Source organism: Trichosurus vulpecula, chromosome 6 (assembly GCF_011100635.1).
Source record: "Trichosurus vulpecula isolate mTriVul1 chromosome 6, mTriVul1.pri, whole genome shotgun sequence".
Lineage (NCBI taxonomy): Eukaryota > Metazoa > Chordata > Mammalia > Diprotodontia > Phalangeridae > Trichosurus > Trichosurus vulpecula.
In genome coordinates, this window is record NC_050578.1 from 202,910,150 (window position 1) to 202,935,975 (window position 25,826).

Sequence of the window (25,826 nt, forward strand, 5' to 3'; positions counted from 1 at the left end):
GAGATCACTCTCCCAAGATACTGATGTAGTGCAGGGAAGTGTAGTTTGTGTTCTTGCTATATCTTCTCAGTAGATATTCTTTAGTTATCGCTAATCAATGTTAATTGGTTAAATGATAGTGACATAATAATCACTGAAGATTGGTTTGAGAGAGAAAATGTTGGAGTGGGGGCTTGAATCAGTTGCATTGAGAATAATCACTTATAAAGGGAAATCCCAAAGATCCAACAGTTGGCAAGTGGTTGAGGAGAGATTTGCATCTCAGCTCCTGGTCCAATACTCTATTCATTACACCATTCTATATACAAACTCTAAGTAATGACAATTCACTAGATTTGTGACCTTGGACAAGTTACTTGTATCATATGAAGTCCTAAGTAAATATAAAATATTATTCTAAATCACAAGATAGCAAGCTATTGGTGGTACATGCCTTCTGGCCCTTAGGTATGTCTTGCCATCTACTCTCAATACTGTTAACACTGATTCTTGGAGAAGATCCCTGTTTTGTCACTTGCCAATGCCCCTAATGCTACACTATGTTCCTAATGGACATTGGGTGAACTTGAGCTGACAATAAGCATGGACCCCACACACACACACACACACACATGATCCCTTCCTTTGTTAAACTAGGGATAACAATGCATGTACCTCATGGGATTTGTTGAGACTTAAATGAGATCAAAGGAACATAAATTTAGAGCTGGAAGAGATCTTAGATGTCTAGTCTAACCTCCTAATTGTACAGGTGAGAAAACTGAGACCCTATCCGCTTTAAAGGATTAGTTTGAGGACCTACTACTAGTAAGAGGCAGAGCTGGGACTTGAACCCAAGTCATTTTTATCAAGTGTTATTCTGTAAAGTGCTATGTAAATATAATATATTATTATTTTCTAACTTCCCATTAGTACAAGATCCCAGAAGATTTCACTTTTATTTATTTATTTGTTCAGTAAGCTCTGACTTAGTGCCTAGCATGATGCTTTGACCTTCCAGTGCTCATGGAAATAAATTTCATTGTAATAATAATGACTCACATTTATATAGGATATTATAGTTTACCAACTACTTGCAACTCTATAAGGTAAACGGTGCAAGGAGTATTATCTCCATTGAAAAGAGGAGGAAAGCCCAGAGAGATGAAATGATATGCTCATGATTATATAGGTAAGCAGTGTCAACACTGGGACTGAAACCTTTGGAGTCCTATGGTCTTTCCAACACAACCAACGTGGTCAGCACCATATTAGTGTTGACAAACATGACAATGATGATGATTGATTGATTGACTATAATCATGATAGTGATGTAATGATCACTTCTATGTTGAGTTTTAGGTATTCTAGCTGCCCCCACCCCCGCCACCAAAACCTGAAGTTTAAAGCGAAGACATTGAGTCAGTTCTTGCCTACTTTGTTCTTCCTGGATTTCAGTGGTGTTACCCCAAAGTCATAAGTGGGGAAACCAGATGGATGGCCTGACTGTTGCTTGCCTTTTCTATTTGAGCAGATCCTTACCTAAATTGTTATATAGCAGAAAGGCAACTGGTCTTGGAGTCAGATTACCCACCTTCAGTTTGAATTTGGGATTTTTCTATTTAACTAGCTCTTATCTCCTGGACAAATCACATGACCACATTGAACCTGAGTGTTCTCATCTGTAAATACAGAGTTGAAAGTGGCCTTGAAGATCATTCTGGATAATCACAACATATACAGAGAGTCCCAAAAGTCTTGGCACAGTTTTAAGCTTTTAATAATAGAAAAATCACACTAAGACTTTTGGGACTCTCAACGTGTATGTTTCAAGCTGGACGAGACCTTAGGAGTCTAGTCCAATCCCTATATTTCACATATGGAGAAACAGAGATTCAGAAAAATCCACCGTCTTGCTCAGTGTAGTTAAATAGCAAAGGTGAAATTGGTGTTCAGGTCTCCTTGCTCCAAATCTTGTCTGCTCTCACTGTACTTCAGGCTTCCTGAACCGCTATCAAAACAAAAACAAAAATTATACATACACATATATACCTATATGTATACGTGTCTATATCTGTGTATATATACATATACATAGATATGTGTGTATATCTACTATTCTATGCTGTGTCTTAGGCTGTATGTGTGTATATGTGCATGAGTGTGTGTATGTGCATAAGTGTATGCATATCCACATCCTAAGAGACAGCATGGAATAGATGGCTCTGGAGGACAAAGTGAGGCTGGTGACCTTGCACAGACCTCCCTCACTCAAATCAAAGTCAACTGCAAGTCATGTCATCATTTCCCTGATGTCATGGGCCTCTTTGAGCTGAAGGACAAACACAACCTGTGAGTAGCCTCTCCTCTCCTCTCTTCTCCTCTCCTCTGCTCCCGTCCCCTCCCTTCCCCTTCCCTCCCCTCCCCTCTTCTCCCTTTCCCTCCCCTCCCTTCCTCTCCTCTCCTCTCCTCTCCTCTCCTCTCCTCTCCTCTCCTCTCCTCTCCTCTCCTCTCCTCTCCTCTCTTCTCTCTCCTCTCTTCACTTGAGGGTGGTTTGCCCAAAGAAAGTAGATAGCTGAACTCAAGACCAAGAAATCATGGGTTCATTTCCTACCTCTGACACATACTGCAACGTTAGGCAAATTATTTAATCTTTCAATGCCCCTTACCCAGATTTCTAGGACTCTAAATTGCAGGGTTGCTATCTGCGTTGATAGAGAGAATTTCCTCACCTGGAGTCCCTAACTCTACCAATGAAATGTTCCCTACACCAATGAAATCACAGGTCTGCCCCACCCCTATTCCACCAAAAAATTGTCTCTGCATGTTTAGAATGTCAGCTCCCAGAGAGTAGGGATTATGGCATTCTTTACATTGGTAACTCCAGCACCTAGCACACCTGTGTTGTAGGTGCTTAATGAACTAACTGTTTGATCGCTGATTTTGTACAGTGAAATCAGATCCCTGACACTACCTGTGTGTCCTTTTGCACCATATTTAGCCTCTCTCGGTTTCCTCATCTATAAAATGAGGCTGTTGGAGTGAGAAGCATGTCGCTAAGGTCCAATCTAGTTTTTAACATATGATCACATATGTATATATGCATATATGTGCTATGCTTATTCAGAATGTGAGTCTCATTACATCTTAGAAGGAGGGAAGTTTTGTTGTTGTTTTAATAGAAAAATACAAAACAAGAAGCTGGTAAAAAAAAAATAATTATTGTATCTGATTACCAGGCTGCAGTGCCTTACTAATTAATAACTATCACTCTTCAAACCGTCATTGAAGTCAGACTCCATCAGAATAGACTGTGACCCTACAGAGGTGACACCAGCGTCACCAGTGGGGATTCTCTGGATCAACCCCTTACTGGGCCCTTGGGTGAGACGTGATCTAATTATCTCCAGACTATGACTGCAGTCCCGAGGAGCAAGAAAGATCCACAAACCCTTGCAAGGTGGTAATGTTCCAGAGCTATCTTCCTACCCTAATTCTTACTTTTTCTTCCGTCCACCCGCCACTACTAAAACCAGAAGCGCGGAATCTCTCCACGGCCCCTAGGAATTGCTACGCTGCTGAGGCCGGTGACCAAGGCATCGGCCAAGGCAGGGCCAGGTCCCTCTAGCCACCTCTGCCAAAGGAGCATGGGTCCTTCTCCATGCTTCCGAGGCGCACGCAGAGCGTGGGTGTGCGGAGGGGGGGGGGGGGGGCGCGCACATCTGGGGAAGAAGCCCGAGTGGGCGGAGAGCCGCATCTGCTGCAGTGGGCGGGCTGTCGCAGGAAGGAGCCCCCGCAGCCGCCACCGCCACCTCGAGACTTTGCTGGGCCAGTGCAGTAACTATGCAGCATGACTGTGGACAGTGCGTAGGTCAGTGCGTAGAGCTGCTCTGTGTGCCGTCTCCTCTTCTCGTACTGCCCTCGCTTCTCCTGCCGCGGCTGTCCTTTTCCTCTCCCTCTCCCTCTCTGCGTTTTCATACCGCTGACAGGTTCTGGGGCTTGGGCAAAGTGGGAAGGGGAGGGGGCGACGCTGGGACTGCGCGTTGGGGAGGGGGTGGGCTTGGGCTTGGGCTTGGGAAGTGACGTTCTCTTTAGGTAGCCCCAGGCAACCCCCTCAGACATTCCAGTCAGTTTGGGGAGCTTTGAGGTGCCAGGGGGGTGACAGAGAAGGGGAGAAGGGGAGAAGGGGAAGGGGATGGCAGTGTCATCTGCTTTGCATTCGAGTTTAAGGACCAACCTTGTAAATGTCTTGGTGTAAATGTCCAGTCTCCATAAGTGTTACTGGGATTTGACCTTTCCAGCTACTGACTCTAATGACTTGGAGTTATTTTTTAGTGTATGTCTGGGGCTTTGGTTTGCCCTTTTCCTGCTTGTTATGGCCCTTTGGGGCTGTATCTTCTATGTCATGATAAGGATTCCTTCCCATCCTTGCCCTCCTCCAGACAGCATGAATAATGTAGCATCTTTCTCCTATTTGGTTTCTTTTCCTTCTTCTTGGCACACGATAAGGTGATGGAAAGAAAACAAGATCTAGGAATTATGTTTATAGTTACTATGTATGAAAAGAGGCAAGTGTTGGTTGGTACAATTGGAGAAAAACTTAGAGTGGGACTTGAAACCTGGTTGTAAGCAAACCATTTCACCTTCACAGGCCTCAGTTTCCACTTCTGTAATAATGAAAAGCTTCCTAGGAAAGGAATGATAGGGAGTAAAAGGAGAGTTAAATTTTAACATCTCAAAAGGACCTTCCAGCCCTGATGATACAGGAATCTAATGTGATTGGAGAATCATCCTTCTAGGATCATCATAGATTTAGAGCTGAAAGGAACTGAGAGGGTATCTAGTCCAATCCCTCTCATTTTTAGCAATGAAGAAATAAGCCCAGAGTTATTAAGCAATTTGCCCAAGGTCACACAGGTAGTAAGGTCAGTGGTAGAATTCGAACCCAGTCATCTGACGTCATATGCAATGTTCTTCCTGCTGCATTCAGTGGTTTAATAAACACCTTAACATCTTAAATTCAGATACAAAACAACAAGAATCACTGGGTTTTGGTTTTTGCATGTAACTGACTTGTTTAGGAATGGAGGGTCTACCATTCTCTTCATATTTGCACTGAAGACTTTAACCAGTTTGTTTCCTTCTCAGCCAAAGGAAAAGAGACATCTTTACTTCAACTGATAGATTACTTCCTGAGTATGTTCAGCATCATGCCACTTACCATGTTGTCTCTGGTCAGTCAAGATCCAAAAAGATTACAGCAGAATAGATTGATGACAAAAATTTAATAAGATCAAATATAATAGGTGGGAAATGTAAAGTCCTTCATTTGGGTTTTAAAAATTCAGCTGTCTAAGCACATGGGGAGGGAAAGGACAGAAAACACCTTGTGTGGTTAAAAAAATGGTAAGTGCCAGATGAATCAAAGGCATGACGTGGCAGGCAAAATGTTAATTCTCCCCTAAACTGCATTGAGAGGAGTGAACTGTCCATTATTCTGGAATTGGATCACGAACTTAGAGGTGATATAGTCTAACCCCTTGATTTTGTAAAATTCATTCTTTCAATCAAGAAAAATCTATTTTCTCTCCTTCCAGCCTACTCCTGATTAAAAAAAAAAAGAAAAAAATAACAAAAACCTTGTAAGAAACAAGTAGTCAAGTAAAACAAATTCCTGGCTTGTTCATGTCCTAAAATGTATTTTTCATTTGGCCACCTAAATTCATCACTTCCCCATGAGGAAGTAAGGAGCAGGTTTCATCATCAGCCCTCTTATTTTACAGACAAGGACACTTAGACCCAGAGAGCTTAATTGGGAATTCACATAGGTGGTAAGCCAAAGAGCTGAGATGCAAAACCAGGCCTCTTAGCTCCAAATTCAAACCTCTTTTCTTTGTACCCTACTGCTTACTTTCCCTAAACTCATGGGCTCATAATTTAAAGCCAGCAAAAGGCCTTGGAAGTCATTTAGTACTATTCTCTTCATTTTTAAGAGATGAAGAAACTGAGACCCAAAGAATTTAATTGACTTAGCCAAGGTCACAGAGCCAGTAAATGATGCAGCTAGACTTTGAACCAGCTCCTCTACCTCCCAATCCCATGCCCTTTTCACTACAGTCTGCTGCCTGCTTTCCCTTCCCTTCCTCTTCCCTGGTCAGATCGCATTGATTTCGGGGGATTACATTTTAGAAGAGGTGTAGATAGGGAAGAGCACATGAAAAGAAGGATGACCGATGGAGAGATAATTCAAAATCGTCTTAAAATGACATGGGTAAAATGAAAGAATGGGCATGTCTAGCCTGCAGAAGATAAGTCTTGTGGAAAACCTAGTAGCTAGCTTCATGAGTTTGAAGGGGTATTATGTGGAAGAGTCATTAGATTTGACATACTAGATCCTATAGATGAGAACTTGGACATGTTGGCAAAAGTCAAAAAGATAGATTTAATATGAAAAATTTCCTTACTGAATTGAGCTGTCCAAAAGTAGAAAGGGCTGCCTCGGAGTTTGTGGCTCACTGTAAATCTTCGCCTGGAAGCCAAAAGATCATTTGTTGGGGATATAATATTGAGGATGGAATTTCTGTTCCAGAATGGAAAGGACACAGGACTTAGTCAAAAGACCTGGATTTGAATCTTTGATCTGCCACTTACTACTCATGTATATGACCTTGGATAAATCATTTCTCTTTTGTGGGGCTCAGTTTCTTCATCTGTATGATGAGGACATTGGATGAGTTTATGCAATTTAGATCTTGAAGGGATGTTAGGGGTAATTTTTCTCCCATCTCTTTTGTAGCTTAAGAAACTGAGGCTCCCAAGAGTTCAAATGATTTTCTCAAGGTCATAGAAGTGTAAATGGCAGAGGCATGATTTGAACCCAGGACTGCTGATGCCAGATCCAGGGCTCTTTCAAGCACATTGTCTGTTGCCACTTCTGGCTCTAAAGCCTCTGGTTCTTTTATAATAGTTTGCTTCAGTGATGCTAGCATTGTTTTTAATCTTGAATCTATATAAGCTAGCACCAACTGGTAGTTTCATGTTCAGACATATGAAATAAGATTGCTTTGTTGGATTTAAAGCAGCCACAAAAACGGAATAAAATTGAGAAGTAAAATTACCACTGTGTAGTAGCAAAATGAAATTAAGTTATATTTTTATAACTAACAATAATAATGTGGATTCACAAACTCTTTTCATACAAAACCTATTTGGGCGCTCTGTAAAATATGAGTTGCCTTTTCACTTTTCCTTCTATACCTAGAACAGAGTACTAATAAACAGTAACTAGAATTAAACATTCCCCAAGCCAAGACCTTTTTAATGGTGATAACTAGCCTTGGAGAGTGGTGGTATAAATGTATAGGTGGTCTGTATATTGGGAAGTCGGACTTTCCCATCTGCAAATAAATATAATCAAATTTAAAATGAAACTCCTTCCCTTCCACCCCACCCTAGGCTTGGGGAAAGTCTTTGTTGTATAATTGTAAATAGTAAATTTCCTCAAAATGGGCTCTACCAAACACATGGAATATCATCATGGTTTAGTTCATCATTGATCAACATGGTTCCTACTTTTAAAAAAATGTTTATTGAATCTTGACAAATATTATAGCCTGTTTGAGGTTTGGTTTGGTTTTTAAAGCAACTTGATTTCATGTAGGAGATGGAGGTTAGTCTAATGTATTGAAGGCCAGTCTTTGAAGGTTTAAATGTTGCTTCTGACATAGACTCAGCTATGCACAAGTCACTTTCCAAGTCTATGCCTTAGGTCACTCTCTAAGACTGAGTTCCCAAAGAATTGCTGACCTCTTTTATTTTTTTTTGCTGGAGGAAAGGCAGGATTATTGGGGGTAAGTGACTTGCCCAAGGTCACACAGCTAGTAAGTGTGTCAAGTGTCTGAGGTCACATTTGAACTCAGGTCCTCCTAACTCCAGGGCTGGTGCTCTACTCACTGCACCATCTAGCTGCCCCACTGACCTCTTTTAATGGGAGGTATCATGGTACAGTTCTGGAGTCAGAAGCTCTGGGTTTAAATCCTGCTTCCATGCATTACTATCTGTTAGCCTTGGGCAAGTCACTTTAATTTCCCAGGGCCTCAATTTGCTCCATGTTGGGCTAGATAGCTTAAGTCCCTTAGTAGAGCTCTGATTTTTATATGAAATTTCTACAGAGGGAGTTCCCCACCTTGATGAAATCACAGTTCCAGATCAAAATAAACATAAAAACCAAAATATAAAAATAAAAAATGCTTCACCTACAATAATATACGCTGCTACTTCTGCTTTGTTTGTTCTATATCACTTCATTTTTGCCTACATGTCCAGACTTCAGGAACACCCTGTGTAATATTTTGTCTTATGAAAATAGGGTCAAGCATTCTTCTTTTTACGGTTATTATTATTTGTGTCTTTTATGTCACAATTATTTCCCTATATATTCATCCCTTCCATGCCCTTCCCCAAGCCTTCCTTTTAACAAAGAAAAATAATGAAGCAAAATCATAGATCAGACAGACATTTTTAAGTACTTTAGAAGCAACACGTAAGTGGCAGAGTGGATAAAAAACTGGACTTAGAGTTCGAATCCTGCTTCTGACACTTACTAGTTCAACAAATTGCCTTAAGCTCTTTCAGCCTCAGCTCCCCATCAATAAAAATGAGGATAATAATAGTGCTTGACTCATAGGGTTGTCCTGAGAATCTCAGAAGATAATATGTGTAAAGCACTTTGCAAATATGAATGTTCTATACAAATGCTAGCCAATGGTAGTGTTATCTATGATTTCATCTCTGTGGTTATCCTTCCACTGATGGAGATGGCAACCATCCCACACCTAGGTGGACTTTTGTGAGTTGCTGTGGTCAGAAAAATTCATTTCATTGTGGTCAGCCTTCTTGAGTGGAGCCTTTTTACCACTTTGCTAAACTGTCAGGGAATAGACACATACTCAGCTTAGTAGGACCTGCAGACCTTGCAAGATCACTGACTGAGCTTTTAAGAACAGGGGTTGCCTTCACAACACACTAGGACATATAGAGCAAGACTGTAGTGGGGTGGGTTGGAGAATGTGTAACACAATCTTTCTCAAAACATATTAGATCAAGGTGGTGTTTTTCTTTCTTTCTTCTTTTTAACAGATGGTATATTTTTTAAACTGTTCCTTGGGGCAAACATAACCTCACAAAAGGCTGGATTCTATCCATAGGCCATCTAAGCCATTCTTGCCTTATGGGGCACATTGCATTTAAACAAAATGAAACCATCATTCTCTTTTATGCACTTGACATAAATTGTTACTTACTCTCAGGCAAGTAGCTGTTTACAACAGTTTGGGGACAGGAGGGAAGAAATATATTAGGCATATTTTATGGATTGGGGCATTTCATGATAAGTACCTTCATTAGATTATCTCTTCCTGCATCTTAGAAAATGCATAATTTGTCCTCTTAAGTCATCATCTATGTTGCCCTGTATACTACATCACATGCATAGAATTGCATTATGTATGTGTGTGTATACTATATATAATGTGTGTATACATGTGCATTCTATGTAATGTATTTTGTGTGTGTTGGGGGGGAATAGTAAATATAGCTAATTCCACTGAAGTCCTCCCCCGATGCTTCATCATTGAGTGGCAATGACCCTGGATTTTCAAAGGTTATATCATCAAAATGCCACTCTGACCATTCTTAGAAGAGTCTATATGTTTGGGTCTATATATGTACTGTTTGTGTGTGTGTGCCCTGAGAACAGAAACTCATCACCAAAAGGTTGACCACAGATGCTTTTATTTTTAGCCACAGAAATTGATCAAGGCACAGAAGGACTCTGATTTTTCCACTTCTAATGGAAGAAAGATTCATATGGATGAAATCATGGCTCTATCTTATATATTGATAGAAGTGAATCACTAGATACTGAGACAAAAAAGGTTAAGCTTGATTAGGACATTTCCTGTTGTTTTAGCATCGCCCACTCCCTCCCTCCTCCTCATGGCATTAGAGAGTGCACCATGAAAAGTCCAGTCTTTGAGATCACTGTCAGAGACTTGCCATCTATCTATGCATCATGTTGTACTAGAAGAACAATTAGACATGAAGAGACAAGACAGTGAGGTACCAAAGGCAAAACTGAATGTTTATTCAAAATTTTTTGTTACTGATAATAAAGCTGGTCATTATCCTTGAGCTACTGATGATAGCCCCATAGCTCCTCTGAATTCATTTCATCACACTTAGTTTTTGCATGCTAAGAACTGGGGGAAGCTATACACATGGTTATTGGGAAAGCTCCATTGTAAAGAGCCAGAGCACCACAGTGAGAAAGAAACATGTGGATTTGGGTCTGGGCACAGTTGTATCTACTGTAGAGAGACAAACCACTGTGAAAGGTGTGTCAGAATAGTCCTTCCCATGCTGTGGATTTAATCACCAGGTATTTGTTAATGGGGTGAAAATAATTGTGCTAAATATGATACATGAAATTTTGCTTTACAGATTTTTATCAGGAATTCATATCCAGAGCTGCAGCAAAAATACTGGTGTCTGTCAAGCAAGGTTTGAAAATTGTATCTCTTCTGTATTACTGTCTATTGGAGATTCTGAGCCTTCACTGAAACACATGAAAATTGGCTTATTACAAAATCAATCACTGTGTGTCATGGGGAGTCAGAATGTGCATTCATTTTTTGATAAGTCATATTCAAAGGGGTTGTTCCCCACCCCCAACCCCTGCCACATAGGTTCTCATGTTGTTCACTAGACAGCTACCTATCCTTACCCAGCATTGCTGGTCAAAATGGAGAGATGGAGGAGCCAACCTACTGGATGACAGTAACAATGAATTCCAGTTTCCTTCCCTGGCTCCCTACCCCAGGAAAAAAAACCTGCTGGTTTTACTCTTTGTTTTTTCATAAAAGGAAATTAACTAAAATGCCCTACTATTATCTATGTTTTGTTTTCTAGTTAGTAGAGACAATTTTTGCTATTCCCTTTTTTAACTTTTTACAATGCCCTGCCTAGCACCATGTGTGGGCATTTAATAAAACTTATTCTGCTATTTTCAAATACATAGGAAAACTGCTTTAGCAGAGTGGATTTTTACAATTGCAAAACTTCTTAGAGGTCAAAAGCCATTATCGTCTCTTCCTCCCTTCTTCATCATCAACAGCATCATCATTATGCTTGGTGCTTTGGTTCTATTCCTATATGAATAATATAATAATAAGATGCAGCTATTAAAATCCTGTTTTCTCATATGAGGCTTATTACAGTGTATTTTAAGTCATATCCCTGATGGCTCAGGATCTTTATGGATTTTTTTCAATGCTGTCTGAAAGGAGCACCATGTTCTTCTAAAAGGACATTCCTGAAAAAAAAATGTCACTTGTAACTTGTGGGAAACAGCATTAGGACAGCTGAGAATCCTAATTGGGTTGATTTATGAGCAGAAAATTGCCACTCAGCCGGGTTTTCGCCACTCTTTGTGGCTTCCTGCGGTCTTTTGTTGATGTGGATTTTTTTAGGAACTAGTGCACTGTATGGCATGAATAGAAATTTAAGTAGTAATGCTCAGATCCAATTATTAATTCACAGTACAAGTGGATCTATTTAGAGGGCAGTTTGTGCTTTACACAACCTAATGTATCCTCATAAGCTTGAGGAATTCACTGAGAACAAAAAGGTTCAGTGAAAAATGTCCCTGAAGCCTTCTCATCTCCCTTTGTCTCAGTAACTATGGTTTCTGTGCAAGTTAAAAACATACATACAAAATGAGGGTGGAGATTTTTTTTCCTTTTTTAGTTAACAAAGAGACTTATGTAAGACCATCAGAACTGAGGATAACAATACAGTTTATTTATTTTAAATAATAGCTTAAAGACTCTTAGACTAAGACATTTATCTTGGTTTGCAATTCATAATTTAAAAAATTGTTAAAATTTATAAAGAAGAAAAGGTATTGTGTTTTCCTTCTCTACAAAAGAAGGGAATTGGACTAGAAACTATCTAAGGTCCCTTCTAGTTCTAAATCCCATCCATTATCCCCAAATAGTTTGTGCTCCTCCATGCAATGTTTATTATAGTTAGCCTCTATACTATAATATAAGCATTTTTCTCCCTTAGTATACTATAAACTTCATGAGGGGGAGGGCTCAATCTAATCTATATTTTGTATAATCTGAATGTCTAAAATGCTCTGCAAAAAATAGGAGCTTAAATATTTGATGAATGTGATCGAATTATTCCCTTCAGTCCATTCCAAATATTTTTATCGTCTGGGTTTCAGTTGTATTGGAACGGAGAAGATGGGAGAAGGTGGAGCAGGACAAAGCTGTACAGCTAAAGGGTTACCAGCCTTTAGCCACAGCAGACTTTACTTGTCTTTTGCCACATTAGACAATACATGCTCTTCGTTTTGTACTATAATACTTCAGTTTCTTCATTTGTAAAATGATAGGTCCTGACTAGATGATCTCTAATGTTCTTTCCAGCTCAAAATCTTATGAACCTATGAGTTCCTCCAAAGAGAAATTGCCAATTGGGTATGTACTCTGAGTACAAAAGGACTTAGTAGCCCTTAACTTTTGATCAACACAATGGCTTTACCTGGGAACTATCCAGGGTACTGAACACCTTTGACTGAAGTTTTCTCTGATCCACTAAATCAAAACCCTCTGATGTTTTGTCAGACTTTTGTTTCTGCTGGCCTCTAGCTTTATTCACCTGAGGAAGAAACATGATGTAGTGGAAAGAGCAATAGATCAGAAGATTTGGGTTCAGACTATGGCTTTGCTATTTTCTTACTTCTTCTGTGACCTTGGGCAAATCACCTACCTATTCTGGGCCTGATGTTCATTGTCTCTCAAATGATGGAGTAAACAGTCAACTTCTTGCATCCACTGCATTGAGTACCAACAAGGGTTTGACTCAAGATCTTATTGTAGAGATCCTTCATGACAATGAAGCTACCCAAATCTCATGTTGACCCCAAAAGAATCATCAGACACTGATTCTTTCCACTCATGTAAAGGAAAGGAGGAAGAAAAGGGTAAGTATTGGGCAGAGCAGAAGACGTACTATATACCGAATTCAAAGCTACAAAACAGACAGAAACAGAGCATTGGATCTGAGGAATGGAGGGTTAGCTGTAACAGAAAAGGGAATGGAAAGCCAGCTGAAGCTAGTCATTTCTTGATAGGTGTTAAAGGATCTGGGTCCAGCCAACATCCTTGCCCATAATGTAAAGAGGCTAAATTAGTTGCTAATGTCCTATTCGAAGAGTTTTTTCTTTCTAATCATTTGAGAAGTTCTTGCTATTGATCCATGATCTATGGCAAGTCCACAGTATTGTCTTTCATTTGGTTAAATTGATTCATACATTGAATATGCCTTGGTTTTCTTTTTCAAGTTTTACTCTTCTTTTTGTCTGTATGATCCTCTCTCTTGCTTAGTCTGCTAATTGGATGTTTTTTTAAATACAGGTTCTCTATTGGCCTTTCAGCTTTTCTCTTGCATTTCAGGTCACTCATATTTGGGAAGCTACCAAGTAGCCCAGCCTTGGGGAAATCTGTATAGCAGTAGAAGGAGGAACTGGAAATGGTGGAGGATTCCCAAATGTTAATCATGAGGAATTCATCAGAAAAGATGAAATACCATAATATCAAAAGAGAACCTGAGTAAAAACTCAGCCCACAAGCAGATTAACCAACAGAGAGTATCATAAAGGCAAAAGGAAGAATGATTGCAACTTCAAAGAAAAAAAACACATTGAAAAAATAGTATAATATGAAAGAAAAATGAACCAATGTGACCACATGCAAAAGAGAATCCTGTGGACTATCCATTGATCATGAGACAATGCAAGACATTCCAGAATTGTTTTTTTTAGTAAACAAAACTATTAGAAGAAGGAATTGGAAATGATTAGATGTCAGAGTGATCAACACAAAACTTAAAAACACAAATAGCAGAATAGTAAAATTTGAATGTATAATGGAGAATGCTTTCCAAGAAGTAGAAGGTCAGAGAGAGAATAACAGATTTGAAATAGAAAAATACCAAAGTGGAGGAAAATTTGTCAGGAGAGGCAAAAAAACAATAGTCTAAAGATCATGGGTCTCCTAGAGGAATATGACAAATAAAAAAATCTGGATACCATAATTCAGGACATAATACTAGAATATTATCCAGGACTTCTGAATACAAAATATTGATTTTGAGAGTATCCATAAAGCACTACCATTAAAAACAACAACAACATCCTTCAAATTCAAAGGTATATAAGGGTTAAACTTCACTATTTCAGTAACAAATTTTATAAGGAGGAAAGAAAAATACCTTCAAATATAAAGGAAAGGCAATTCAAATCACACAGGATTATTTCACATTCACAAAGAAAAAACCACTGGAGAGAATGGAATAGTATATTCTAAAGGGGGGAGGGATAAGTCCATTTAAAAAAAACACATTTTATGAACCTGATTTTAATCATCAGTTTTTAAAAGATGAGAAATTTGCCAACATAAGCATTTCTACAAAAAAACAAAGATGAGCAGATTTTTTCTTTCCAAATACATTCAACAACAGAAGTATGAGGAAAATAAATGAACATAATTATCAAGAAAAATAAAAACAATTATCTCATGTTTAAATTATTTTCCAAAGGAAAAATTAATCTATGGATTAAAAGAAAGAATAGAAAGGACCATCAAGGCTTAGAAAGGGTGTGAGGGACTAAGAATTTAAAGGGGGAGGGATAGAATCAAGAATAAAGAAGGAGAGAGTTGATATAATCCTCCACAGATTAAATCTCCCCACTTAAGTATCTTTCACGGGAAGGGATAACAGAATGGGAAGTTGTGTGATGGGGATGTGGGAGGTAAAGGATAAAAAATGGAAGGATGATTAATCTCTACTAAATCCATAGGTAAATAGGGAAAGGAAAAAGAATCCCTATAAACTTCAACTAAGTAGGGAAGTGCTATATTAGAATAGGAACAATAAAGGGAAAGGACTGAGACAGTGGGGGCAGAATGGGCTGTCTTATCCCAGTAGGGAGAAGGAAAGTTTTCCACTGCAAAGCATTCCCATGACAGAAGAGGTATAGTCTGCAGTAAGAGACCTTATGATGGATTTCATCAGGGAGAAATTTTTTTCACTGGAAGACTGTGTTCTCTGAGATATTATTATATCTCCCCTCCAGAACATTTTATCCTCAAGGGACAGGATGGTTAAGTTCCCAAGGGTAATAAGCACCAAAAATAGTAGAAAGGGCATAAAACTAGAACAATGGTAAATTACCTTGTGAATGGAGACTAATCATAGGAAAGGCAAAGAGGAAAACTAGGTCTCATTGTTTGGAACACAGAGGGACTTCTACTACACAACACTGCATCCATCTGACGTTGCTTTCCTCATGAGTTGATATTTGCAAGGCTGACATACAAGTGGAAAAAGGGAGAACAGGGTGAGATCTTCGAAGGTAATAATACAAAATTTTCACAGAAGTGGAATTTGCACAGAGGAAACTCAAACTGGTGACTGCAAAAGATTTACTTCCATAAGGAACACAGAATAAAGAAGGAACAAGTAAGAGTACTATAACCTATTATTCAGAAAATAAAATTCAAAATATATTGAAAGAGAAAAATGAAGGAACAAAGCAAAGAAAAACTTCTTGGAAAAAGTATAGTAAAAGGGTTACTAAAAACAAAAGGTTGAAGGGGAGAGAAGCTATTGAACTATTTGCTTAACTTGGCAGACAAAGTGAATAATAAAGGGAAAAGAGAAATAAATAAAAGAAAGAATAAGAGAAAAATTAATTATATAAATGAATTAGGACAATTTGAAATAGGGCAGGCAAATGGGGCAATAGAGAGCCTGTGGAAAATAGATAAGCATCAAAGTAGTGTACATAACAATAATCACGTAATAAATGTAGGAATGGCATACTCTCTTAAAAGAGAAAGGGATAAAAATAAATGAAAAAGAAATAAATGGAAAGGAACACAATCTTAACAATAATAATATTGAACATGAGTAAATTGAATAATTCAATGAAGTGGAAAAGTGACAATAGATAAAAAAGAAAACACAATATATCTAAAGAAATATATCATAATAAACATATCTTTTAAAAAAGATATATACAGAATGGAAATGAGAAATTAGTATGCCAAGTGAATCCCCAAAAGTGGGAATTAAAATCCTAATATTAGACAAATCAAAAATAAAAATTTGCAGTATCAAGAGAGAGGAACATAAAAACTGTATTCTGCTTAATGCAACCACAGACAATGAACCAATAGCAAAACTAAATACATATTTACTAAATGACATAGCATATCAATTCATAAAAGAAAATTTAGCTGAATTGCAAAAACATATGGATAATTGCAAAGTAATTATAGGAAAGTTTAATGTTCTACTCACAGAGTTGGACATACCTAACAGAAAGACAAAACCTATTTATATCTGTGATTAGTGGTTTGGTCTTACATTTCTACAGAAGAGAGAATCATGATTAAGGCAATTAAATGCCCCCAAATTATCTTAGACTTTGGCAGATGATCAAAATCTAATTTTTAACCTAATTTTAAAGAATCAATTCATAGGATTATGGAAATTGGAGCTGGAAGGGACTTCCTTATTTTTTTCTTAGTCCAATAAGTTTATTTTTGAAAATGTACGCAAAAATGTTGAACCATTTTATGCATCTTCAGCAGCTAGAGCATCTCCACCCTTGGTATTCCTGGTATATATCACTTGTGCTCTGTGTTTGGAAACCAGCTTTACTAAGCAGTTCCTGGAGGGCCACTTGGGCTAGAGAATTCTGGATCTTCATTCTCTCTGAGACTACTGCAGGGGTGGTAAGTTTATAGTTGGGGACCTCCTTGCAGAGTTTGTCATAGGTTGCTTTGTCAAACAGAATCTGATTGTTGAACTTGTCTTGAACTTTTCCTTTAGACCACTTCTTCTTCTTAGCTCTGCCCCCAGACTTGTTCACAGGATCTTTGTCCTTCTTGGCCAACTTGCTGGCATCTTTCTTCTTCCTACCATTCTTGGGCGGCGTGGAGAGGCTTCAGGAACTCCTGGTGCTGCCGCCTCCAAGCTAAGATGTCATACAGAAAGGCCAACTCCCTTATTTTTATGGAGGAGGAAATGTAGACCTAAAGAAAGGATGGCCATATGGACTCAAAAACACCCAGAGAGATTGTGATAGAGCTCAGATTTGAACCCCAGTTCTCTGACTCCCAATTCATTAGTATTTCCAGTACTAATCCACGCTACCATATTACCTTTTGAGTGTGTTGAGCCAGAGCTGATTATAATGAGATTTCCCAATATGATGTGGCTTTTGTATACTGAGCTATTGATGTTTATATTTCAGGAAAGGAAAGGTGGATGGCCTCAAGGCAAGAAAAGGAAAACCCTCCAAAGGATTTTTCTGTCCCTTGATCACCTTCAACAGGGTAAAATTAAAATGATGAAGGGCTTTTACATTCATTTCAATTTATTAAGCACCCACTATTTTCAAGTCTAAGTTCTGTGAGTGGACCCAACAATGAACAAGATGGAGTCCCTACCTTAATCAAGTCTAGTGGGGAAGATAAGACATATACACAAATAACATACTTTCAGACTACATTGAATTTTACAGAAGGGAAGGATCACTGTTGACTGGGAAATCAGGGAATCTTAATGGGGGAGGTGGCAGTACAGTAGGCCTTAAAAGTGGCATAGGATTTTAGTAAATGGAAAGGAAGGAGGAATGGGAAATTCAGATGTAGGAAATAATAGCGGTAAAGGCATAGAGAGATTAAGAAAATGAATTGAATTTGTTTTCAAATTCCAAATTAGCTTTCTTTATTATCCATACTCTTGGGTGAAGAAACTACACAGTAACAGAAATATTATAAAGATAATCATCTTTGAAAGTCTTAATAACGCTGACCAATACAATGACATCTCACCATTCCAAAGGACTCATGATGAAACATTCTATCCACCTTCAAGTAAACAGGCAATGTACTCAGAGTGCAGAATGAAGTATATTTCTTTTTCTCTTTCTTTTTCTTTTTAACATGCCTAATGTGGAACTTTGTTTTGCATGACTACATATTTTAATGGATTTTGTTTTTCTTGCCTTCTTGTGGGTTAGAGGAGGAGAATAGGGAAGGGAGAGAATTTGAAACTGAAGAAAAAAAATAATTTTAAAAATTGTACCTGGAGGGGAAAAAACCCCAATGATTCTTATTGGGATTTTTGCCATAAAGTTGATTAATTCTATTTGTTGATTATTTGTTGATCAACTCCTTTTTTATTAAATCAAAGTTAAATTAATTTTCACAATTGCATTTCAGCCACAACAAGTAGGGATAACAATTTATTATTGAAAATCATGATTTTTTAAAATCAGAAGACCTATGCACTGTTTTTTAAATGAGAAAAGGGTTGTTTTAAGGCTAAATACCCTGATTTGTCTTTTACAGAAATTACAAATATTCTGGCTACTCAGCAGCCTCACCTTTCTCAAAAAGAAAAGCAAGTAAGAAATTTCCCTTCCCAAAGATCCTATCTAGTTAGACCTAGAAAGAAGTACAAGATGTAGAATCAGATGGGTGGGACTAGAATCCCAGCTCTGCCAGGAACTTGCTATTTGGCACATGGTAGACACTTAATACAGTTTATCAGCCAACTGAATATTTGAACCTAGATGAGTCATTCACTCTCTTTAGTCCTCATTTTTCTCATCTGAATATGAGGGAAAGGACCAGATACTCTTTCAACTCTAAAAATCTATGAGTTAAGCAAACCCAAATTCCAATTAATTGGACCTTTCCTCCTTCAATCCACAATGAAGAAACAGTCAACTCCTCTATGTACGTATGTGTATTTGTATATATGTGTATATATGTATATATAGTGTGTGTGTAAATACATACATATACTTCATTCTGCACTCTGAGTACATTGCCTGTTTACACATATATGAGGACTTTGGTTTAAAAAAGTTAACTTCCTGGGTTTAGTACATATTATCCAAATCACCAACCCCTTCAGCACCTGTATCCCTGGATGATATGAAAACTGATATTAACAACCACAATGGCCATGCAGTAGCCAAAAAAGTTAAAAGTGACTTTAGGCAACATCAATAGGGACCTTGCTCCAGAACAAAGATGTTGGTAATATCAGCATTCTTTTCTCTGGTCAGATCAAGTTGAGAGTACTGTGAGGAAGTCTAGCAACTATATTTTTACGAAAGAGATTGGCCTGCTGGTTCACAGGCAGAGGGCAGTATCCAGACTGATGAGATGACTGGAGATCATACCAAATAAAAAGTACCATCAAAGCAGCTGGAAGGGTTAACCTGGAGAAATACTCAAAGATTACTATAATGAGGAACTGTGATTAGGCTTGTTCTTTTTGGTCCCAGAAGGTAGAACTAAGCAATGAGTGGATATTAGAGGAAAGTAGATTTTGGCTTGACATGAGAAAAAACTTTCTAAAAATTAGATATATAGCATTCAAATATGCCAAAGGCAGATGTGTTCCCTGTCCCTGGAGATCTTTAGATCATGACTGTATGACTGCTTCTCAGGGATATCATAAAGGATTATCATACTGCAGGTAGGAAGACTAGCTAACCTTGAAGGTTCCTTTCAGCTTTGAGATTCTGAAATGGTACTCACGTTGTGATGGTGGTCACATTGGTTGTGGAATCATTAGATATACCCATAAATCCAACAAAGTAACAACAGTTGAAAGCAACAAGGTCTTCTGCTTAATCTTGACTAGGAAGTTCAGTTAACTAGAATCCTTATTTTCCCAAGTGCTGTGGTTTATTGCAATTTTTTGTGTATGTATGTGTATATGTTCTCATATGTATACATACGTATATTATATGTACAGTAAGTACTCTTACATGGTAAGAATAAAATTGCACCAATGAATCTTCATTCAGTTTAATACATGTATTTATAGCTGTTAGAGCTCCACTAAGACCTTCAGAACACCTTGTGTGTTTCTATATTTATCTATTTATACATACATCTCTATGTATATAGAGATATAATTTCATATATGTAAAGAGATCTATGCATATCTCTTTACACAGAGACAGACAGATACTCAGAGACAGAGGCACCGACAGAATGTCAGAGCTAGACAGAACCTTAGACCATATAACATAGGATGTCAGCACTAGAAGGAGCCTTAGAATATAGAGCATGGAATATCTGTATTGAAAGGAACCTTTAGAGGTCATGAAGTCTAATTCTCTCTCTTCATAGATGAGTAAGTTGAGGCCCAGAGAGAGATAGTGACTCGACCAAAGCCAAACTGCCAGGAAGTGGCAGAGCCAACATTCAAAATGGGATCCTCTATAATGCTTTGCCCAAAGTTATTCAGCCAGTAAATGACAGAACTAAGACTCAAAGCCAGGTCTTCTGTCTCCAGATTTGGTACTTTCTAAATATTAGAGGTTATTGTTATTGTTGTTTTCTTTCAAAGACTCGGAAATTCAATTCTAATTCTTTTCCCTTTCCCTCAAGTCATTGTTCAAAAAGCAAGATTGATTTTTCTTGATCATACAGAGTGGATTAGAAAAAAAGTCTGTCTCTGGCCATCGTTGGCATTTCAGGTATTATCTCCCTTCACATCCCAGTTGTAACCAAATTGACTTATTCTGTATCTTCTTTTCTCATCCTTCCCTCTCCTGACTTCATGTCTTTTTATTATACTATCCTTCATGCTGTGAATCAGCTCCCTTCTTGATCTTTGTCTGCTGAAGATGCCGGTTCCACCACGAAGTTTTCCCTGATAGAAGGACCAGTTTTCATCATATCAGGTGCACCAATTGATAAAAAAAGGTTTTACTTTTACCCTATACTCTACATTTTATCATGATAACTTTGTACATTTTATATCTCCTCTTTTCCCATTAAACCATAAGTTCCTTGAGGACAGGGACTGTGTAATTTTTCATCTTTGTCTTTGTCTCCTTATCTCTATGCCTAGTGATTTCACATAGTAGGCACTTAATAAATGTTTGCTTAAATTGAATTTTTTGTTGAGCTCTCCAAAAACTAAGGTAGTTAATATAGCAAAGTAAAGATAACATTTTAGGGTAGGGTTGGACTAGATGAAACTTTGAAGTCACTTCCTACTCAAGGATTCTTTGGTCTGGGATTCTATGATCAGTGGCTTTGTGGAGGAAGAACGGAATTATTTCTTTCTTTTTTTTTTTTTTTTGCTTTTTGGCAGGGCAATTGGGGTTAAGTGACTAGCCCAAGGTCACACAGCTAGTAAATGTGTCAAGTGTCTGAGGCCGGATTTGAACTCAGGTCCTCCTGACTCCAGGGCCGGTGCTCTACTCACTACGCCACCTAGCTTCCACAGAACGGAATTATTTCTAATAATAAAATAAAATGATTATGCTACTTACAGGTATTTTAGTCAATACAGTTATTATTGTCTTGATTTTTAGAAAGCCTAATGTGTTTTAAAATGTATGTCATAAAAAGGAATTTTTTTCCTTCTGGAAAAAAGGGAGTATAGATTGGGATTTTCCCAACCAGTTCGAACTGTTAATATAAGTCAGTAATAGATGGAGACACCATGGGTATCGGCATCTAAAAGTTAACTTCAAAGTTTCACAAGTAACTTTGGAATCTATAAATTATGTGTGAATTGGAAATAATATGTTCACTTTCCTCTACTATGACCTCCATTAAGAAATAATATCAATTTGATTTTTCCATCAGGAATAGTGTCCTTGGGAAGTGAACTGGAGAGTGAGGCTCTTGATTTTTCAGTGATCAATGTAAGTATTTGGAGAAAATATAGATTTAAAATGAATATTCACCATTTGGGGTAAGAGCATTGTTTCATAATAAACTAAAAAATCTTCTTTGGGGGAAAATTTTGGAATTCTTTACTGGAGTTTACCAGATTTTTCCATCTTAATTAAGAGATTAAGGAACTTTTAATTATGCTTTCATATACACTTAATACATACATATGCTCACACACACATTTTATATATATATATATATAATATATGTACATATTATATATATATATATATATACATACACATGTATATACAGATAAAGATAATCGAGCTAGAGTCAAGCCCTTCACTTGGGTCTCTTATATTTAGGTTATTGATATATGGTTCTGACTGGCCTTCTTTCTTCCTGAATCTTGTCTCACCCCACCTCCCCAGTCCAGATTATATAACTGCCACATTTATCTTCCTAAGATACCATTTTCATTGTGTTATTCTTCTGTTGAAAAATCTTTAGTGACTCCCCATTATTACTAAGTATGCTGCTTATCCTGGCATTCAAGATCTTCTACAATTTTAACCATTAACATCCTTTTTGCCTTTCCTTTCTACTATGTCCTAACCCTCTAATCCAGCTAGTCATCCATTCATTGTACCACCAACATGATAGTCTCATTCTCGCCTCATACCCTTGTTTGTAGTCTTCCCTGAGCCTAGAAATCTGTCTTCCTTATCTACAGTTTTTAAGGCCTAGCTTGAACTCTAACTGCTTCCTAAAATTTCCTCACATGAGCAAGGCCCTTGCTTTTTTAGTGATCCATATGTAAGTATTTGGAGAGAATGTAGATATAAAATGGATAGTCACCATTTGTGGTCATTTGTAAGTTACTTAGGCCTTTCCTTAACTTAAGGGAATATGACTAATCGAAGGAAATGGTATCAGAACTTATATTAGGGAAAATGGGAGAATCTGCTAACAAACTAGGGGGAGATCAGGGAGAGACTATGTCCTAATTGACCTGACCCTGTTCATGTGGGATACAAGGAGCAGATCCTCTGACTTAAGAGCCAGTGATCTTTCTATTCTATGGCACCAGTGAGGCATAAGGAGGAAGCATTTAAGTGGATAAAGATAATTGGGCTTCAAGCCTCAACTCTGTTGCCAATTCACTGTGAAGTGGCCTTGGGGAAAATCACTTAACATTTTTGTACCTTGGTCTCACTTGTAAAATGAAGGAATTTGGAAATCTATTTCTAAATTCTGCAGTCTATGAGCTTCCCTGAAAATGAAGAATCATGGCTCGTGTTTAGAGAATTCTTTGCAGTTTCTTAAGAGTTCTCACATACATTACTTCATGTGATGTCCCCAACAACTTTGGAGGTAGTTGTTATCTCCATTCTATAAATAAGACAGCCAAGAATCAAAGAGTTATTTGCCCAAGGCCTTACAGCAAAAGTGCACAGGCACAAAAATGGGAATGGTAAGATTCAAACCTGGGTCTTCTGACACTGAGATTAATGTTTTTGTCTTCTTCATTCTTTGCTGCATTGTCTTATAAAAACCCTCCATGTTTACTTTTGACTTCCTTTAGAAACTTGTAGAGGATTTTAAAAGGGGTTAATAATGTAGAAGTATACTAATTAATAACCAGCTTTCTTATTCCCTTTCCAAATGGATAAATAATTTAAATACTCCCTTTGCCTTGACATCAGTCAATAAGCACATATTAAGCACCGACTATGTGCTAGCATTGTGCTAGGTGCTGGTGACACAAATTCAAAATCGAGGCAGTCTCTGACCTCAAAGAACTTCCTTTTTACTGGGAAGTCATATTCTATAGCTCTTTATTTTTTTCCTATTTGGAAAAGTTCAAATTAGACCAGGATAAGGATTTTGTATTTTTATTCTCAAGACAAGAGGGAGCAACTGAAGGCTTTTGTGTTGTGAAGGCACAGAGTTGGACATGGTCTATCAATTTAACAGACATGTGGAAGATAGACTGGAGAGGAGGGAGATTGGACACCAGGAGACCAGTTAGGACATTACTGCAGTAGTTCAGATGAGAGGGCCTAAGGACAACAGGTAGAGTTGATGAGGAAGTAGAATTGACAAAACTTGGCAAGATATGGGGAAGAATGTATTAGAATAAAGAAGTGAGGATGTCTACCAGGTTGGGATCTGGGCAACTGGAAGAATGCTCATCTTTTGACAAAGTTATGGAAGTTAGGAAGACAAATGGGTTTAGAAAATAAATATAATGAGTTCAGTTTTGGACATTGTTTTTGAGATTCCTATGGAACATGCAGGTGGAAGTGTTAAGCAGGCAGTTGTGGTTGTGGATCTGAACTTCCATATTTAGGTATGGAGGTCATCTTCATAGAACTAGTACTTACATCTTTGGTAACTGATGTGTTCACCAAGAGATAGGAAGTATAGAGAAGAGAAATCTTAGAACAGAATTTTGGGAGTGTATCCAAGGCATAGGGGTTGTAGGTACATGGATGATTATCCTGCGAAGGAAATCAGAAAACATTAGGCAGGCAGAAAAACTATGACGGGGTAGGGTCATGAAAACTCTAAAAGAAGACAATATACAGAAGGAGGGGCTGGTCAACAATATCAAATGCTACATAGAGTTTTAGAAAGATAAGAAAGTATGGTGGCAAAGAACTAGAAATTTAGGGGATGCCTGTCAATTGGGGAATGGCTAAAAAAGTTGTGGTCTATGATTATGATGGAATATTGCTGCACTATAAAAAAATGACGAGCTGGCTGATTTTAGAAAAACATGGAACGACTTGCATGAAATAATGAAAGGTGAAATGAGCAGAACCAAGAGAACACTGTATATAGTAACAGCAATATTGTTCTGAGAATAACTTTGAGTAAATGAGTCATTTTGAATATTACAAATACTCAAATCAACTACAAGGGACCTATGAAGGAAGATGCTATCTACATCCAGGGAAAGAACTAATAAATGAAAGAACTTAAAACAAAGTTTTTGGCTTCTGTCTAGAGTCTTCCCAAAACAGGAAGTAGAAAGCTACTAAATATACAGATTATGTAGAGGACTGCTGTTTATTTCCTCTACACACAAAAAAAAATACCTAACACACACAAGACCCCTCCTGTTGATGGAGAATTTAATAAAGAGGCTATAGTAACATGACTACTATTATCCTCTTCTGGGAGGCTGATACTTAAAGCATTAGACAAGACACAGTTTTCAGGCCCATGAAATTTTCATTTTACATTTCACTTCAGGTCTGCACTACCCAAGTTCCTCTAGGTCCATGACTTCTGGCAAGCCAGGCTAAGACTTGGATTTGCCCTCTGGCTGGTGGGCATCCCCTCCTCCAAGAAGCACCATAGTAGACAGAGAGAGGGCATCTTTTGTGGAGCTGCTGACGTCAAGATCTTTTGAACTCTTGACTGCCTCAAAAGATGGACATGTCCATCTTGGAATTAATATTCTATCACCTACAATCCATAAAGAAACAAACAAAAAAGGAAGCTGGAGGCCCAGTCTCAAACTTACCTAGCTAGGCCTCCTTCTCTGGCTGCCATGTTGGAACAAGGGATGCTGCTCCTCTATCACCCCTTTGGGTAAAATGTAGGGAGGCATAGAGACTTGGCACACTCATGAGGTAAAGAAACAGAGAGACAGAGGGCAAAGCAGTTCTGGTTTTAAGCCCACTCAGTGGGCTTAGCAGCCAATTCTACCTGATGAAGTTTTGACACAGCCTACTCCCAGCTCCTCTGCAGCCATGACAGAATAGGGGACCAAAAGACTACCAGGGTCTGCTGTGTCATCCCAACATGAATGCAACCTCCATTACATCCTCAACAAGTATCCATAAAGAACTGCCCAGAGCACTGACTACAAAGCTAAGTGACTCAGCCAAGGTCTCACAGCCAAAACGTGTCAGAGATGGGACTTGAACCCAATCTTTCTGACTCTGAAGCCAGGTCACTACCAATTATGCCATACTTCCAGAATGTTAATATTAAAGAAGACAGGTTTTATAGCAGGCAGCAATTTGGTGT

The 25,826-nt window shown here is 38.1% G+C and overlaps 1 pseudogene; it reads right to left on the reverse strand.

Annotated features, from left to right (window-relative positions):
• Positions 1 to 16,689: 16,689 nt before the first annotated feature.
• On the reverse strand, positions 16,690 to 25,346 carry LOC118854887 (annotated as a pseudogene).
• Between the last annotated feature and the right edge of the window lie 480 nt (positions 25,347 to 25,826).